The 6,799-nt window shown below is 36.4% G+C and overlaps 1 long non-coding RNA gene across 3 annotated transcripts; it reads left to right on the forward strand.

Moving 5' to 3' along the window:
* Nucleotides 1-3,060: 3,060 nt before the first annotated feature.
* On the forward strand, nucleotides 3,061-4,443 carry LOC145566117 (uncharacterized). 3 transcript variants are annotated; one of them, XR_014095378.1, is made up of 4 exons: nucleotides 3,061-3,203; nucleotides 3,344-3,471; nucleotides 3,619-3,814; nucleotides 4,267-4,443. It is a non-coding gene; the product is annotated as an uncharacterized LOC145566117 (long non-coding RNA). The 3 variants fall into 3 exon arrangements; XR_014095367.1 differs by having other exon boundaries at nucleotides 3,344-3,814; XR_014095373.1 differs by having other exon boundaries at nucleotides 3,061-3,814.
* Nucleotides 4,444-6,799: the final 2,356 nt, after the last annotated feature.

Raw genomic sequence — 6,799 nt, forward strand, 5'->3', positions numbered from 1 at the left:
ATGTTTATATCAAAGACATTGGAACACTTGCCCTTTTGCACACTTTTATTATTTATATATATTTTTTTCTATTTTTAATCACTTCAGCTTTTGTTCTTTGAAAATTGCATAAATTGCACACCATCTCATCCCATGGTTAGGTAGATGTGGGTTGAAAAAAGAAAGGCCTATCGTTATAAATGGCTTCCTTAGTTGCTTTTTAGGTCCTTGTTTATTCATGGCTAAGACTTCATTGAGGTCAAAGGTACTAACATTGTTACTAGAGTGGGTAATTTCGGAAGAAGAAGGATTGTCGCTCTTTTTCCTTTTGCAGCCATTGTGGTTACTATTATTAGTAGCTTTTGGCTTTGCAAGATCATCTTTAATTTCAATAACTATGTCATACACGGCCTTAAAATTATTCAAATTGTGTTGATATTTCAAATGCTTTGAATACTTTTATTGGAGGTTCTTGATGAACCTCCTTACATACTCCTTTTCAGTAGGAACCTCGACCATGTTAGCGGAAGTTTCCCTCCACTTGTTGAATAAAGAGGTGAACCCTTTGTTTTATTTTTTATTTAACATATCAAGTTTTCTATGGTCAGTTTCAACTTGAATGTTACATTTGTATCTATCAATGAAAGCGTTTACTATTCATCCCAAGTAGAGATCTTCTCTTTATCAAGAGAAAAGAACCATTGTTGGCAAACGGTTTCAAGAGATAAGGAAAACAAAGAGTGAAAGACTTTCCTGTCAATCCGCTTAATGTTTATTATGGTTTCAAAAGCTGTTAAGTGGAAATAAGGATTATTAGTAGTTTTGAACCTACATACGGATGTCATTGGCATTGAACTTCTGCGGAAGAAGCTCCTTGTCTAGTGAGACCCCTTGTGAGCTAATGCCCTAGAACTTGTAGTCATTGGAGAGCTTGTTCAAGCTTTCTTCCATTCGTTGCATCTGTAGTGGTCTCGTAGGGTCATTGAATTGAAGAGCCATAGTCTTCATCAATTCAGTTACATTAGCCAAGTCTTGCCTAAGTTCACTGACCTCTTCTTGAGTTGTCATTATCTTCTTAGCTTTTCTTTTTTGACGCATCGGTTTATCAAAAAGGGAGACTTGGACGAAAGTGTTGTCTTTGATTAAACGTCCTTCTCTCCTAGACCAAGTGTTGTGGAAAGAGGAGTCATGGATGTTTATTATTAATTATTCGATTCAAACTCAATTCAACATGCAATAGATGGGAAAAGATTATGGAAGAATGAGGGGAATGATATGTATAGAGGAAGTATGTGGAGAGTGGGAAGACAATGTAGGTGGGAAGATGTGGAAGAATTTAGGAATAAATTGGACCTTAACTCAAATGACGGAAAGAATAACTCATGCATGAACCTAAGACATGGTCATGGTGTGAAAAAAGTATGTAAAAAGTGTGTGAATACTTGTGAGCGTAAGTGATATGTTCAAGAATCGTGTCATGAGCATGGGACTAGACTATGTGACTAGACTCAATTAAGGACTAAATATATATTCTGTCATTTAATAAATTGATTAATTGGACTCACCATGAAGATTGGAGCAGAAGAGTGAACTGTCGCCGAAGCAACAAGACTGTCGTCATACGCTAAGTCCCAGCGCGATGTGACAGTGTTGATGCATAACGCTGAACACTAGCATGTCGCGCCTCAGACCAAATCCCTACGCTATTACTGGAGCAGTAGTCTGGGTCTGTTTCCAGTGTTTTACTCTACAAGGACAAGCCTATATATATAGTCGTACTGTAGACACCCAAATGTGTCTCCCCAAAACCAAACCCAGTGATGAATACGTTTCATGTCATTTGATTATCGAATAAAGTGAAAGTGTGAAAAGTCTAGTGATGAGGATGTTTTTATTAAAATATCTCTTCTTTCTGTTTTTGATAATATTTCTTTTCTTACCTTATTTGTGACAAATGTGAATTCCAGTTTAGTTTGGTCCATTATAAGGGTCTAATATAGTGTAGTTAGATAGGTCTTGAAAAGACCTTTCCAAAGATATATTATAAGCCCAATTCCGATGAATAATGAGGAAGTTATGGCCAAAATACTAAACTGGGCTCGATTTGGTTTTTATATGCGACCCAATGATCTAGAGGAGGGCCTATTATTAATTATCATTCCTAAAGCTATAGGACTGATTATAGTCTTCTATAATATTCTAGAAGGTTCTCTTAAATCCTAATGGAGTTCGGATGGATAATTATGTTTCAAAGAGTTTGAAATTGAATAAAACTACTCCTTTTAAGAATCCTTGTTTTGTACGAGATGGAATATATTCAAATATTATTTTCTTGCCTAATAATATTTATCCAAATTTTATATGGTTGGATAGATCTTGAAATTATCTTTCCAATGATATATTATAATATTAAATCCGAGCTATAACGAAAAAGATATGAATGGAATATGAAACTCTATCCAAAACTGACACCCTTCCACTATTTCGGCCATATCGTTTTATCTAAAAAAAGATTTTAATCTGATTCTAATTGGGTTGGAAAGTGGACTTCAAGAGCTATCCAACGACATATTATATTACTTATTTGGACTTTTGGATCAAAAGATATGATAAAAACAAAATCCGTAAAAAACTGTCTTGCAGTGCCGAACGATAGGCCTGTCGCCTAGTGACAGACCCTGTCGCCTGGCGACACTGGCGACAAGTCATGTTGTTGGCGACAGCGTCGTGCACTAGTGGATCTCATTCGTAACAGGCTATTTGTAACGGGCAAAGCTTTGCCCGTTACAATTAAGATATTCGTAACGAGAAAAATAGTGTCCATTAAGAATACTTATTTATTCGTAACAGGCAAAATAGTGTTCGTTACGAATACGTATGTATTTGTAACGGACAAATTAGTGCCCGTTACGAATACTTTTTTGACCGTTACAATACTATATTATTCGTAACAGACACATTATGCCCGTTACAAATAAATTAGTCCAACTAAGCCCATAGCCCGTTAGTAATTAATATTAGGGTTTCTCTCCAGCCGTCAACCTTACTTATTGGCCTCACCCCTCTTTATCCTCTCTCCTCTATAGTCACTTCCACTCACTCACTCTCTGTGTGTCTCTCTCTCTCTCACTCTCTGTTGCTCACTCAATCTCTCTACTTCTCTCATCTCGACGGTAAACCAAGGTAATTAGACCATTGTTTCTCCTTCCACATACAATACCAAGGTAAAATTTTCTCATTTTTCTATTTAAATTCGTCAATTTTCGTTGCTTTGCTCTCAAATTAGTTTTTTGGGGGATTTCATGGGTTTTGTGGGTTTGTGAGGGTGGTGTTCATGGCCGGATCTAACTTTCTTGATTTTTAGGGTGGGTGTCACGGGTCAGAACAGTTGTGTTTGTGGTGGTCGAATAGCTTTGTGGGTGTAAATCTGGGTTCGTGGTGTAAATTTGGGTTCGTGGTGTAAAACTGGGTAAGTGTACGGCGGTGGTGATGGTAAGTGTACGGCGGTGGTGTTCTTTCATTTTGTGTGGATTTTCTCGTTCATAATTTGTAGATCTATAGTTGTTCTTTTGAATTTTGAGGAATTATGCATATTTGTGTTATGATTGTATTATGATAAAAAGGGATTGCTCTCAACAGACAAAAAATGGCTGTAAATTTTACATCGAAACCTGGTATAATCGAGGTTGGTGGAGGACCCTTGAATCATTCTTTCTCATCCAAGAACTCCAACCTTGGAATTAAATTTGCTCACTTTTAGCCATTTCATCTCAATCTCACTTTCGTTCTTCAAAGCTGCGTGCTTTGCCTCAAATTAGAGCTCAAACTGTTTCAGGTACTATTTCTCTGTGTTTTTGGGTTTTTAGTAGTTATCCATTTTTCTATCTTGGGTTTTCAAATATGGGCAGTTTCTTAATCCTCGTGTTTGTTGGCAAACCAAGTTTTACAGATGGAGGCAATTAGTTTCTTTACTAATTACTACCTCTCTATTTCGATTAACACTTAAAATTAAAATAAAGCAGCACCCCTTAATTCAATGCTATGGATTCTAATGCAAAATTTTAATGGGATTCCTTTAAAGAATGCATATCACAATCGCATTACATTGACCGATTGAAAGGGGAATTATAGTTGATTAATTATAATATCGTATCTCAGAAGTGTTTTTGTATATATATTCATGTTCACTTTTTTTTTTCCTTACGGGCTGATTCTATTATTTTTTTAATTTTGATATTTTTTTGTTTTTTCAATTATGTTAATTTTGGTTTGTTGAAATTATTGAAGGTGGAGCATATAATATATACACAAGGGAGCTTAAGACTCAACGTATCGGACCACAAATGTTGGGATAAAACTTGATTTATTACAATTATGATTTGTTTTTGCTCTTTTATTAGTCTTAGTCTTAAGATGTAAACTTGGGACATTATATGAGCAAGTTGATATATTTTGAAGTGATAATGAATATATTTTTGCTTATAGTATATTAAATGTGTATTATACTTGTGTAATAAAAAAATTATTTGTGTATTATACTTGTGTCATAATAAAAAAAAATTATCTGTGTATTATATTTGTGTAAAAAAAAAATTATCTCATTATTTGGTAAAATGATCCGGCATGTGCTAGCACGTGCTGGATTTTTTTTTAATTGCATCAAACACTATTCGTAACTGGCAGATATAATTCCCGTTACGAATAACGGGTTTTTCGTAACGGGCAAAATAAATAACCCGTTATTCGTAACGGACGGTGCTCGTTACGAATAATAATGGCCATTCGTAACGGACGTTGTCCGTTATGGATGGGCCCTTTTTGCCCGTTACAAATGGCCTTTTTTCCACTAGTGACGTGTTTTATTCTTCTTCAAACTCTGTTTCTTTTTTATCATATTCCGGCTGAATTTTGTAATAAATAGCGTCCTTAGACCTCCGTTTTTAAATCATCAATTCTCACCAATTCTCCATCAAATTCTAATAAACTCTCATTTCTTGATTCTCTCTCCCTCTTTCTAGCCTATCCTTTTACAAACACAATTCCGCATACATTAGCACTAGACACACCTAGCCAAGTTTGAAGTTTCCTTTGCCCTAGACGTGAAAGGTTTAATTTCTGAGGGTTTACTCGAGTCATCACGACGAGTCTACTCAAACAGTTTGCTAATCAGTTCAATTATTTTGTTAATAACAGTACCTTTGTTAAGTCCTTATTTGAGTCTAGTCACATAGTCTAGCCACATGGTCTTACACAGGAGTCTTAACATGTCACATACACTCACTAGTATTAGCACACACTTTATATATGTCACCACAAAGAACTAGTCATGCCCATAGGACCTATCAAAGACCTTGTTCCAGAAGCCAGGCCACCTAAGTGGGATCCTTATAAACACTGCAAATATCACCAAGGAAAGGGTCACGACACTGAGGAGTGTTGGAAACTCAAAGAAGCTATTCAAGATCTGATCGATGACAATAAAACTTCCGAGATTCTAGCCATCGCAGAAGATCAAACATCCTTCGATCCTTTACTTCTTATCACACCTGTAGGTGAGCCCATGATCGAGATAGCTTATACAACCTCTCTTGATGAAGTGGCCATGATTGAGGACGATGAAAGTATTTTCTAGGATAATACCAGGGAAAACTTGTCAAGTCTAAAAGAGGACATTCGAAAACTGCAAAATGTCATTGCCATGCTCTTGAATATGGTAGAAGGACTAGCAAATTGGATGATGGTTATCGAACAAAATTCTCATTAAGGATTTAATGAAGAACTCAATGCTCCTAAGCCACGGGCAAAACAAACCATTAAAGAATACACACTAATAGGAACGACTTACAATGAAGCTTTTGACTGTCTTCATGATTAAGGTCTCATTCACCCCATTGGTCCCAGTCAAGACCCTCCGCGTGAGAAACGGTCTCCCAATTGGGACCCAAATTCTTATTGCCAATACCATTAAGGTCGTGGTCACACCATCGAAGTATGTTTCGCCCTTAAAGATCGCGTTCATGATCTCATTGATTCAAACCACCTTCATGTTCCTCTGAGCAACAAGAAGGCCAAGAATAGTAACAATAGTAATAGTGGCAGGAAAGGAAACAAGAACAACAATCCTTCTTCTTCCAAAACTACCTACTCAAACAACGTTAGCTTGGATGAGGTCCTTGCCATGAACAAACGAGATCAAAATAGAACCTTTACACCTATTAGCATAAGTTTTGACACAGCATTCGATCGCCTTCATGCTAAAGGTCTCATAACTCCTATTGGATTCAAGATCCCGCACCTAAGAAGAGGTTACCTATTTGGAATCCAGATGAACACTGCAAGTACCATCAAGGTAGGGGTCATGCTACTGAGAGCTATTGGAAGCTAAAAGAGGTCATCCAATATCTAATTGATAATAACAAGATCCCATTGCCTCTACCTAGCAAGAAGACCGGGTGATGATAAGCACAAGACAAGAGGCGAGGTTCAACGACAAGATTTCACGACCTCTTTTTCTATTTCTTTTTTATTCTTCCTTTCCCCAATAAGTCTAGCATAGCCACCTTCTATTTTTTCTTAGATTTACTTTGTAGATTTTTTTTCTTTTTCCCCTTTTAATAAAATGAGTATTTCTTTTCTTGCATACGATTATCCCATCGCATTGCACCAAAAAAAAAAGAAAAAAAATTGTCGAACTAAGCACAAGGTATACCAATGATTTGAGGCATCCCTTGTAGCTACATCATATTACCTTTCACCTTTCAAATATGCAATCCTTTTTTGGTAAACCGCTTTGAGCCTCGTCTAACTATAGACCCTTCAT

This window comes from Chenopodium album, chromosome 1 (assembly GCF_948465745.1).
Source record: "Chenopodium album chromosome 1, dcCheAlbu1.1, whole genome shotgun sequence".
In the NCBI taxonomy this organism is placed as follows: Eukaryota; Viridiplantae; Streptophyta; class Magnoliopsida; order Caryophyllales; family Amaranthaceae; genus Chenopodium; species Chenopodium album.